General features: G+C 50.5%; 1 long non-coding RNA gene and 1 other non-coding gene across 2 annotated transcripts in view; both read left to right on the top strand.

The window, feature by feature from the left end:
- The window catches only part of LOC128781441 (uncharacterized), a 28,204-nt gene extending 15,634 nt beyond the window's left edge, over positions 1–12,570 (top strand). The window contains exon 3 of the long non-coding RNA XR_008427419.1: positions 12,467–12,570. This is a non-coding gene — a long non-coding RNA (uncharacterized lncRNA). The remainder of the gene's footprint in view (positions 1–12,466) is intronic.
- LOC112312032 (U6 spliceosomal RNA) lies at positions 1,072–1,178 on the top strand. The gene has a single exon (XR_002975491.2). It is a non-coding gene; the product is annotated as a U6 spliceosomal RNA (small nuclear RNA).
- Positions 12,571–12,580: the final 10 nt, after the last annotated feature.

Below are 12,580 nucleotides of genomic sequence, written 5' to 3'. Positions count from 1 at the left end.
CTGGTCTGGATGCTCTTCACACAGGATTTTACTGAATCCTTACAACACTGGGTCTGGATCCTGTTATTATACCCACCTAACAGGTGATAAACTGAATCTGAGAGAAGTGAACCGCCTTGCCCAAGGCCAAACATAGGGCAGGGCAGAGCCGGGATTCCGTCTAACCCCGTGTTTCCCCCCTTCCCGCGAAGGGAGAGCTCACCCCTGGAAAGGAAGCAAGACTTGATTCCCAGTTTAAATACAAAGCCCCCTGGAAAAAGCCACCATGAAGCTTTGTCAGTTGCTTAAACCTTAGTGTGAGTGAGTGGATGACTGCTGTGACTTTGAACTATAAGTGTTTTCTCTCTACCACCTCACTTAGTCCACGCCAGGAAGAGCAGACAGAATCACGCCTGTTTGCAGCAGAAGAACCAAGACTCAGGGAAGTGCAGGAGTGCATCCCCCAATGCCCTGAGCAGCCCCAGCCCCAGCCCCAGCCCCTGTGTTGGGACCGCCCCTCCATTCACACCACCATCCCCTCTCTCTCAGAGACACATTTTGACAGGAGAGAGGGGGGCCAGTGTGAGGATCCAGGACCCCAGAGAGGGGAAGTGCTGAGCGGAAGAAGTGGGCTGCGAGGAGAGAACAGAGCTGGTCATTCCCGGTCATCCTGATTTCAAACCTCTTTGTGTCCTTGTTGGACCTCCAGAGCTGCATGCAGGAACATAAGGACCGCCCATCATCAAAGCAATACAGCTGGCCCGCATGCTCTCCCTACAGCCCTCCACCACCAGCCTCTTTTCTAGCCAAAAAACTCTGTTGCTTAGCCGGCGCTCTTAGGACACAGGGCCCAGCGTAATTACAGAAAGCACACAGGGTATGAGGAAACGCATGCGGAGGGCTCCCGGTTGTTTTTCAGTTAAACAATGCAAGGGCCTGCTGGGGAAAGATTCTCCCACTAACGAACTGTTTGAGCAGGAGAGTGGTAGATTGCTTGCTGTCCAGTGATGGTGGGGAGTTGAATTTCACTTGCTTAAATAAAATAACAAGATCAGTATTTTACTTTCTTCTTTTTAAATATTTTATTTATTTGTGCTCACTTCGGCAGCACATCCACTAAAATTGGAACGATACAGAGAAGATTAGCATGGCCCCCGCGCAAGGATGACACGCAAATTCACAAAGCGTTCCGTATTTTTTTTTAAAGATTTTATTTATTTTTAGAGAGACAGGAAGGGAGGGAGAAAGAGAGGGAGACCTGTCCCACAACCCAGGCATGTGTCCCAACTGGGAATCAAACCAGTGACATTTCACTTCACCAGCCAGCACTCAGTCCACTGAGCCACACCAGCCTGGGCTCAGCTTTCTTATGTAACTGGAAAGTAGTCCTTAAAAAAGCAGGATCCATTTTTAAAATATGGGTATGTCGCAGAATACAGCAGGGCGGGCCTCCATCGGGGGCTTTTGTTCCGTGCACACACCGGCACCCCGGTGGGGCCTGGTGCGCCCTGTGGGCCCCTTCTCAGAATCATGTTCTTAAATCCACAAAATAAAATAACACAGGCTTATAAAGGAAACCCACTCTATCAAAATGGAGTTATCAAACGTTTTTAAAGAACAAATTTTTTGCCTTGGCTGGTGTGGCTCTGGATTGGGCGCCAGCCTGCAAACCAAAGGGTCATTGGTTCGGTTCCATGTCAGGGCACATGCCTGGGTTGAGGGCCAGGTCTCCAGCTGGGAGCTGAGAGAGGCAACCACACGTTGAGGGTTTCTCTCCCTCCCTTCCCCTCTCTCTAAAAATAAATAAAATCTTAAAAAAAAAACAAAAAACAAATTTTTGATGAAGCAATAGTGACTAATTAACGCATGAAATATTAAGATCTGGCGAGAGGCCTAGTAGCAACTGCAATTTTTAAATAGGGATAAATGTAAACCATATTTTGAAACATTTGAGAAAATTGTCATGTGGTTTGAAAATATCTATGATTCTGTCAGTGATACCATCACAAGGTCCTGCTGATATTGCTATGATTTGTGGCCACATCACTGAAGGGAAGACATTCAGGTAGAGGCCAGTGAAAATACGTGTTTTTTCCTCTTCCAAGTGTTTAGACCCTTGAATTCTGTCCTTAGGTCTTTGAGGGTTCCACAGACCCCAGATTGAGAATTCCTGGACTAGTTCTATCTTTCATTGTATAGCACCTATATGTAATTGTATCACATGTTGTTTTGAAAATCTGATCAAATTTACAAACACAAAGTGCCTGGCAGGTAGTAGGTCTCAGTAAATGGGGGACTCCTGAGGCTGCTATTGTGGTTTCTCTGCTAGGTGTTCTTCTGGGAAAAACGGAGCTTCGGTTTGCTCACCCAGGAAGTGGAGCTCCGGGGCTGTGGGAAGCACGGAGCCAGGTCTTCCTCCACCAGCGTGGTCTCTGGGCCCCTCCTGACCCGATGCCATTCAGCAAGAGAGCAATCGAATTAGGTCTGGGGATATTTTGACTGGCCCTCCATCCTGGGAGGAGGGCCACTTCACAGCTCAGCTCTAGGGAGCCCCAGCCTCCAAGATACCCCACGGCCTTCTTCACCCAGGCCCAGAGAAGCCTGCATTCCGGGAATCCCCCGGAAGCCCTTGGACGCCTGCTTCCCCTCTTGACTCATTCGTGGTCACACGAGGGGCACAGTCACAGGCCAGCATGACTAGGTCAGTGTTGACAGGCTCACAGGACACTTGGCCAGGAGTCAAGCAGCAGACATCAGCAGCCAGCTGGGAGGCCTCAGAGCCTAGGCAGCAGATGCAAGCCTAGGGGAGAGGTCCACCCCAGCAACTCAGGCTTTGGGACAGGCCCAGCCAGAGCTCCCCAGAGCTCCCCTCACTCCTCCTGTGTGGCCTCTCCCCACTGCCAAGTTACCCTTCCTTCTGCTCCAACCATCAGCGCCCTTGGAATTCATGATCTCTCCTCTAGCCAAGGTCTGCCACCCGACCCAGAAGCTTTCCCCCTCATCGCTTCTGCTTTCCTATCAAAACCCACCTGTTCTGTGTCCCATCAGTATCTGCTCTCTAAGGCAACTGCCTGTTACCTCAGGGACACAGGATTTGGGGTTCAAGACCTGTATTCAGAGGCTGATGTCCTCTGCCCCTCTGAGCCCCGCTCAACATCCTCTTTTTCACAGACATGTTTAAGCGGCTGCCCTACCTTTCATAGCTGTGCTGAGGAGCAGAAACATTTTTAGGTTTGCGGTCACTCCATAAACTGTAAAGCGCTTTCATAGCTATAATATGGGACTCATGGATGGCAAGTTGATGTGTTTCAATTTAGCAGGGTCTTTCTGGAGAAGTGACGCAAAGGACTGGCTTTAGCAGTGGTGTTTCAGGCTGTGGGGAGATCTGTATGACCAGAAGGCCCCGACGCATATTCCCATCCCCACCCCAAATCACATCCCAAGGAAGACGCACCTGTGTGGGCAGTGTGGTCTTGAATCTGAGTAGGAGTTGGAAAACTCCGGAGGAATGACCCTCCTGAACCCGACACAGGAAATTGACAAAGAGGTGTTGAGTTTGATACAGATTTGCTTCTGCTTTAGGTGTGATTCACCCTGTTTATCTCAGTCACTGTTGATCAAAAGGGTGATGGAAGGAGGAAAGTCTGTTTCTGAGAAGGAAAGCCAGGAGAACGGCACCCTGTTCTCCAGGAAAGAGGCTGGGGCTCAGGAGGGTGCGCTCAAACCATTTGTTAGCTTAGGGGCCTGGAATATGACTTGCTGGGAATGGCGCAGGGTTTAGCGCCAGAAGACCTGGATCCCAGACCCTGCTCTGTCACACCCAAACTGTGTGCCTGTGGGTGGGTCATTGGTTATCTCTGGGCCTACATTTTCTACTGGTGAAAGACCTGGGACAATCCCCAACTCAGCAGGGTCTCCTGATGATTCATGTGTCCACAAGATACAGAAAGGCTTGCAGCTAGGTCACGGGGTGAGGTGTCTACCCACCCCACCTCCCAGTGTGCCCAACTGTTACCGGACCTGGCCCTGAGCAGGCTTGCCTAGGGCCGGCCAGTAGTCTGTGTGTTCTTGACCTCACGTAGGAAAGATTTCACAACACCAGTCCAGGTGATTTTTAGAGGATGTTTATCAAAGCTGGGGACAGTGAAACCAGGAAGGGCTTACATAGAAGAAGCAACAGGAGAGGGACTGGGTGGGGCAATGAGCCTAGGCTGGCTGCTTTGGCTCACTAAGAAGTCAGAGAAGAGGGGGCCTTGGGGACAGGGTCAGGGGGTTAGCCCCAGACAAGCTGCCGCTGCCCGTTGCTCCCTGGTTGCAAGCCTCGTGGGGACCCTTAGGGTTTTTAGGGCTTAGGAGATGCAGGTCTGTGGGGAAGGAGCAGGGGAAGGGAAAGAAGCAGCCATGCTCCTGGGAGGAAGAGCATGCAGGGACCTTCATTTTGAGGAGTTTTAAAGGTTGGGGGTTTAGAGGAGGCCTTAGGGGAGGATGGATCTCAATAGAATATTCATCAGTTTTATGCTCTGTATTAGCAGGGTCTTTCTGGAGAAGTGACGCAAAGGACTGGCTTTAGCAGTGGTGTTTCAGGCTGTGGGGAGATCTGTATGACCAGAAGGCCCCGACGCATATTCCCATCCCCACCCCAAATCAGATTTATTCCCTTAACTTCATCTGTCCTTGGGTGTGGCTGGTAAACGGCACTAGTTGAATTTTTGCTATTTATCTCCCTGAGTAGGGTGACTTAACTATTTACTCTCTGGCTGGGGAGAAGTACCAACCGTTTACTGTCAAATGCCCTTGGTTTAGGGAAGATAGGATTTACTAGAGGGCTGCCAACTGCTTGTTTAACGATCTGTCTCAGTTTCCCTATTCCGCTGGTCGTGGCCTACTAGCCTGTCCCACAACCCCCGGGCTGCCACCCAGCACAGCGCTTGTCTAGGCCTCCTGTGTGTCCATCTCCTCACTGGACTGGTTGCGGCACGAGAGAGCAGTGCCTTCTCATCTTACTCACAAACAACCGACGCGAGGCCCGTGTGGGCATTCACAATGCACACGGGCGGAATGGAGGGAGAAGGACCGTGCACCTGCAATTATTATCCCAGGACTCACACTGCAGCAGGGCCAGAAGCCCGGGAAGGGGCCCTCCCTCACTGCGAGGCTATGCTCACATGTGTACACGCGTGTTGTTTGGGGATATTTCTTTCTCCTCCGGGGTCACAGAAAACCCCACCCCCAGCCAGCAGTTGCCCCAATGTCTGGGCAACAGTGTTTTCATTGGGGCTTTCTCTTCCTCTTTGGAGCTAGACTGTCTGGTTCAAATCCCAGCTCTGGTACTTAGGAGTACTCTTAACTTAAGAGCTGTTAACCTTGGGCAAGTCAGTATCACTCTGGGCCTCAGTTTCCTCATTTGTGAAATGAGAATAATAATTCAGCCAACTGATAGGTAAATGTATGTTCAGTTTAACCAGAAAATGTAAAATTGTTTTTTAAAGTAGTTGTGGGAATATATCACTTTATATTTCCAATAAGCTATATGTAAGAGTTCTCACGGTCCACATCCTCTCCTGCCTTTGTATTGTCGAACCTTTGCCAGCCAGACGGATGTCAAGGCGATACTCCTTTACCATGCTTGTTCGTATCTCCCTGGATGCTAATGAGGTTGAGTATGTCTTCATATGTTTATCAGCCGTACACATTTTCTCTTCAGGGAAACGCCATTTATATCTTTTGCTCATTTTCCTATTGCATTGTCTGTCTTTTTGATAATCAATTTATAGGGGTTCTCTGTTTTTTCCTATATATTCTTAATTCTAATCCTTTGTTGGTTATATAAAATAATTATTTTCTCCCAGTTGGTAGCTTCGTCTTTTGACATTATTCGAGATGTCTTTTGGCGAGCAACTCATTAATTTTAAGGAAGTAAGACAGCAAAAAGATATTCATCAAATATTGTTTCTAAAGGTTTTAATATTTAACTTTTAAGTTCTCGATCAATCTAGAGTTGATTTTTGTGTGTGTGTATGGTTTGAGGTAGCTATTTTTGTTGTTTCCATATGGATAACTAAACTTTCTTTAAAAAAAAAAGATACCCTGGCTGGTGTGGCTCAGTGGATTGAGTGCCAGCCTCTGAAGCAAGGGGTCACTGGTTCGATTCCCAGTCAGGACACATGCCTGGGTTGCGGGCCAGGTCTCCAGTTGCGGGTGTGCAAAAGGCAACCACACACTGATGTTTCTCTCCCTCTTTTTCTCCTTCCCTTCCCATCTCCTTAAAAATAAATATATAAATACATCTTTTTTTTTTTTAAGATTTTATTTATTTGCTTTTAGAGAGAGGGGGCAGGGGAAAGACAGGGAGAGAAACATTGATGTGTGAGAGAAACATTGATTGGTTGCTTCTTGCATGCCACCAGTTAGGGACCTGGCCTGCAACCCAGGCATGTGCCCTGACAGGGAATCGAACCCACGACCTTTTGGTTTGTGGGATGATGCTCCAGTCAGGGCTCACTAACTAAATGTTCTACATTTGTTAAACAGTCCTGGGGCCACTCTTTTCTCTTTTTTTCTCCTGGAGTCCATCTTAGCTGACCTGGAGGAGCAGGGGGAGGGCCCAGCTGAAGCCTGACTGACACAGACTGCCCTCTGCTCCTGGCCAGTGACATCCTGAGGGGTCGCATCTAAGGAGCCACACTGCAGCTTTGCCCAAGCAGCCTCTGCCTGCATCTGAGCTCAGCATTAACCACTTTATTAACAGATCTAACATACATGTATGGCAAATAACCATAATAATTCAAATAGTACTAAAAAATATCACATGAAAAATTAAATTCTCCTACCTCCAGAACCTCCTCCCAGAGGTAATCACTTTAGTAGTGAATGATTTGTACGTAGCTCTTATGAGATCTCTCCCTAACTGCAAATAATATGCTTAAGGCCTCTCTTTCTTGATGTATCAACTCTGGAATAACTCTTCTCTGCTGGCAAAGTTTATTTCCTCACATCTGCCCCATCTCTCCTCCCTTCCCACCCATTTCCAATATTTGATTTTTTTTAAATATTTTATTTGTTTTTAGACAGAGGGGAGGGGAGGGAGAAAGAGATGGAGAGAAACATCAATGTTTGGTTGCCTCTTCTATGCCCCACACTGGGGAACCTGGCCCGCAACCCAGGCATGTGCCCCGACTGGGGATAGGACCAGCAACCCCTTGGTTCACAGGCCAGTGCTCAGTCCACTGAGCCACACCAGTTGGGGCTGATTTTTTTTTTTTTTTTCTTAAATGAACGCTAAATGTTACACCAACTCATGCAGCTGCTGCCGCGGCAGTGTTTCAGGAAGCCCAGCCCTGCGAGGACATCAGGACACTTCCCATCACCTCGTTTCCTGATTCCAGGCACCAACGCTGAGTCGAGCAGAAGAAAAATAGCTTTTGGTTATCTGGGGCTCTTCCCAACATGAGGGCTGGGAAACAAAAGGACTGGGACTGTTCTCCGAGGGGGTTGGAGAGCGCTGGGAGAGGGTGGAGGAGAGTGCTGCTTGGGGCTTCTACCTGGCTGATGCCCTGCCACAGGTTCCTGGGTGACATTCGGCCAGTTCTCTCCCTGGCCTCTACCTTCATCTGAAATATTGGGTCACTATATTGGGTCAATATAGTGGGAGGCTCCTCCCACTACAGATAAGATCTTTTGGTGATAAGATTTAGAGTGGCAGCTCTGGAGAGGACTTTCTGGTCCGAGTAGAAAGGCTCCCCAGAGAAACCAAACGTGAACACGATGACGGAATAGCTGCCGCTTCCTGATGGCCACCTGTGGCCAGGCACCGTCCAGGCCTCTCCCAGGCGTGGCCCTGCATATCGCTCACAACCCCCAGGTGGGTGCGATGCTCCTCATTTAAAAGAGAAAGAAACTGAGCGTCTGAGAGGTTAGGCAACTTGTAAGAGGTCGCGGAGCCAGATGGTCTGTACCCTCACTCTGGTCTGTGCCCAATCCTCTCGAAGAACTTGGGTATTTGAGGATGCTGAAAAACTCCTGGGGCCCTCTGAGTCTCCGGAAACTGGTCAGAAGGGAGGAGTTCATCCTTGCTGAGCTCATGGAGACCCTGCTTCCCAGGGCCACAGCAGGGACTGACTCTGGCCCAGGCCCAATAGGCGATTCTGAAACCAGTACCTTTCAGGGGGCCTTTTCATAGCCAGGGAAGAGCAGGGGGCTCCTTGGCCTGAGGTCCCCCACAGCAGGGACCCCAGACAGTTCGGAAGGGTTTGGGGGCTATTTATCTCCCTGGCTCTCCCCAGAGGCAGAGACGTTTACACATTCCCCATCCCACTGACAGGCACGCTCTTGGCCACATCACTTCCTGGAGACTTGGGGGACCCGCAGGCCTTAGCTTCAGCATGGCCTGGCACTAGCCACAGCCGGGGCAAGCCAGCTTCCCTTCAGACTCAAGGCCACAAGTCTAAAAGGAAATGAAGGTGGGAGGGGCCCAGAAATGCTGACTTGGCTGGAAGGCTGCCTGGGAGGAAGGAAGCACAGAAAGGCCTGGTCCAAGGCTGTGGGCAAAGCCGGCAAAGCCACCCTGGTGTCTCTGTGGATTCAGGGCCATAGGGCTTCGCCTTGGCCACCCAGCGCCAGCTTAAGGCCAAGAGGCTGGAGGTAGGACTCTGACTGGGTCACACTGTGAGTGAGGGACTGAATCAGAGCCCAGCCCCGGCTTCCCAGACTATGGGGCTTCTTCCCGCACCAGCAGCCAAGGGCAGGGGGGGGGGGGGGGGGGGGCTGGTGGGCAAAGAAATGCCCACATCTTAAACAAGCCCCTTCCCTGTGTGTCTGTCCTGGGAATCTGCATTTCTGAGACCAACATCAAAAAACCAATAAAACAAAGAGAAACAAACAGAACCTCTTTGCTTTTGTATGAGGTCAGGAGCCCCTCCAAGTCGGGGCAAATTTGATAAAACCTCAGTGTCTTGATGTAAGCTGCTGAACTCCCCTGCCATTGTGGCCTGCTAGGGACAGATGTCTTACATGCCCACAGGTGGCATGTCCGCTCACCCTGCACACCCTCCTGGTTGCAATAGTGGGACAATAAATTGTCCTTCTAGGCCAGGATTTCTCAATCTCAACACCACTGATATTTTGGGCCGGTGTGTGGGAAGCTGTCCTGTGCACTGCAGGATGTTCAGCAGCATCCCTGGCCCCACCCACTGGGTGCCAGCAACGCCCCTCCCAGTTGTGACCGACAAAAATATCCCCAGACGTTACCAATGTCCCCTGAGGGCAACATGGCCCCTGTTGAGAACCTCTGCTCTAGATTCATTCTTCTTTCTCGGTAATGAGACGTTTGATTTTCAGCTGGCGCGTAGTCACCAGGTTAAAACACGGAGGAGCTACAAGAGCACCCTTGCAGTGAGGTGTGGCCACCTGTGTGTCCTTAGGACCCCCTTCTCGCTTGTATCCCCACACTTGTACCCCCACACTTGTATTCCCACTGGTTGGAATACACGTGTGGTGACTGAAGCCAAGTCACTCGTGGGTCATGAAGTGGGTGTCAAGTGCTAAGATGGCAGAACAGTAGGAGAGAAAGAAGCTAAAATCACTTGTACCCCGGGGGACCGTGAGCAGCCATGGCAGAGATGGACTCTGTGGCTGGACTTCACTCACATGAGAGAGAATGAACTCGTGTCACTGGCCTTTCTCCCCCAGAGCCCAGATTTTAGCTTCTGATGAACTCTCCTACACCACGGCCTCTTGTCAGTCACAGTAAATCTAATCCTAAGTAGCATATAAAATATAACTCTGCCAAGCTTGTGGTTTCTAGTCACCCACCATCTAGATATTCGGGACCTTCAGATCTGCCCAAGCCAAGTTCTGGCAATTCACCAGAATGTTCCACACTGTTGCTGTCCTCTCCCCTCCCCTGATGCTCTCTATCTCGGTAAAGGGCATCTCCACACCCCCAGCATCCTGTGAGTTGTTTCCAACTTCCCTTCTTCCCACTCCATCTCTCTCACATCCACAAGACCCCAACTTCTCCATTCTGCTTCCTTAAAAAACAAAATCTCCTCCTCCACTCCACCTCTGAAGTCGCTGTCGCAGCTCAGGTCCTCAGCATTCCACAGCTGGTCCATGGCAACCACCCCCTAACTGGTCTGGTCTCCCTGCCTCTGACCTCCACCCTGCAGCCTGCCCTGCCCTCTTTAACCCTCTCCTGAATCTCCCTTGGTCTCCAGGACAAAATCCAAGCTTTCTGGGTGGACATCACAACCCCCTGCCTCTGTCACCTCATCTCCCAGTCCCCCATCCCTCCCTCAGCACCTCCTCCTACAGCATATGACACAAAGAATTTGTCACAGCTCTAGTGACATGCTGTGATTCTGATTTTTGCACGTACTGTTCCCTCCGTCTCAAATGTTCTCCCCAACTCCTGGGCTTGGCAAACTCTTACTCCCCCTTCAAGGCCCAGGCAAAGGTCACCTTCTCCATGAGGCCCTGACTGATTCCCAGTGACAGCAGCCTGTCGACCCCGGCTGCGTGCTGCTGTGGAACTTGCCCGTCTAACTCTGGGTTCATCTCACTGCATTCACCAAGTTCAGGGGTCTGTCTCCCTGACTGGCAGGGGCAACTGCCAACAGGGAAGGGAGCCACTTTTATTGTACTTGACACCCGCAGTACCTAAGATAAAATTGGCACAGAGTAGGTGCCCAGCCCACAATATTGTTACCCATTTACTAAGTCTCTACTATGTGCCAGGCCCTGAGCGAGATGCTTTATCAAAATTATCTCATTTTATCCTTAAAACCACCCTGCTAGGACACATGGGGTAGAGATTCAGAGGCTGAGCAGCTGCGTCAGCTCACACAGCTGTGCACAGCAGTGTCGGAGACTGTCCACCTGCCACACTTGGTTCTCCCTTGGGAGCTGGCCTCACCTCACGCCCCAGACATGGTCTCCAGGGGACCACCTATCCCCAGCGCTAACCTGACCTTTGTCCTTTAAGGTCAGGTTAAAGGAACAGCCCTTTATCCTTTTATTCAGCAAACAAGTTGGGATTTCTTAAAAAGGACCTTTTAATAGTAAACCAATGGAAAGCCACCCAAGTTTATTTATATATAACTCATATACTTAACTTATTTATATATGTGTGATGTTTTTAATTTTGCTATACCGATAGGCAAATTCGGGCCCCCCCTCTGAGTTGTTACTTCCTTCTCTCTAAAACCTGGAGGCACTACATGAGCTTGAAGATTCTTATCAGTGCTGATATCCTGTGTTTCCATGATTAGTTTCTCAGATGGATGGTGGGCTGGTGAATTTTGTTGGTAAGGGCACAGCAATGGGAGAAGGAGGATATGGCAACTCAACAGCCCCACCCACTCCTCCATCCCTCTATGACTTGACCTTAGAGGTCCAAAGAGAGAGAGGGGACTTCTGAGAGCCTCCTCCTGTCTCCTTCCTTGGCCCTCAGACGGCCTTGGCCAGTCTGAGGGCAGAGCTGGGGCTCCACAGGCCCACAGCTTGGAGTCCAGACTGTGTGTTTCCTGCTGGACCTTCAAGGGTCCTGCCCCCACTCTGGGCCTCAGCTTATGCATCTCCCCCTTTAGACCACCCACTCTGGCCTCCCAGGCTCTGGCTCCTCCTCCTCTTCCTATTAGTGGGACCCTCTGGAAAGCCCCGCTCAGCCCAGCACAGACACAGGAAGGGGAGAGGGGAGGCTCCTGGGCAAGTTCCTGCGGCCCAAGCTCTCAGCTGTAGCTGTTGGAGCCTGTCATTTCCCTTCCCCCGCCCACCCTGCTGGGCTGCTGAGAAGTTTCATCACTGCTGAGTTGTTGTCCTTATAAGGGAAGAGCCTCCAGAGACTCTCCCTTGGGCCACAGCTGATAGAGAGTCTGCCACCTCAGGGTATCCTCCAGGTGCCAGGACAGGTGGAGATACCCCAAGGCCACCAGAAGTCCCCTGGGCTGAGGTCGGTCCATCTGTAGTCACAAACTCTCCAGAGAAAAATCAGGAAGCAGTTGATTGTGGCCCCAGGCCAGGACCTTAGGGGTCTGTTCCCAGGTCCTAAAACTAACTTGTGGTCTCCCAGGCAAACTGTTTTAAGTCTCAGTTTCCTAATCTGTAAGCAGAGTGAACATAAATACATCTTCCTCATGAGGCCCTGTGGTGTCACCGAGAGACCAACAGAGGCCTGCCAAATAGTAGGTGCTCTGGGAAGCCAGGCTGCCGGGGTTTAGTAAACGTTTTCTATGAGGCAGACCATCGGCTAAGAGCAACCCTGTGACGGAAGGGGAACAAGCCAGTTTTACAGGCAGGAAAAACTGAGGCACAGTGTGCCTAAGAGAACTCATTTATGTCTGGGCTTAGAATCCAGAGGTGTCTGCCTCCAGTTCTGATAGTCATGGTTTTTCTGTCTGGCTACTTTCCCCAGGAATGTGGTCCCTTTAATAAAATGAGGGCAGGGAGGAAGTCCCGCCATCACCTCTCTGTCCTCTATGTTCCCCCACAGAGCCTCTCATCACACAGAGAAGCCTCCCCTTGAGTGAGTTTACGTGGCCTTTCCGGACAGTCCTGTCTCATGTCTCATGACACGTCTCACGGAGTGAGGAGAGAAGCTGGAAAA

The sequence above is a fragment of the Desmodus rotundus genome, chromosome 7 (assembly GCF_022682495.2).
Source record: "Desmodus rotundus isolate HL8 chromosome 7, HLdesRot8A.1, whole genome shotgun sequence".
In the NCBI taxonomy this organism is placed as follows: Eukaryota; Metazoa; Chordata; class Mammalia; order Chiroptera; family Phyllostomidae; genus Desmodus; species Desmodus rotundus.
This window is presented reverse-complemented; position numbering and strand designations above follow the sequence as displayed.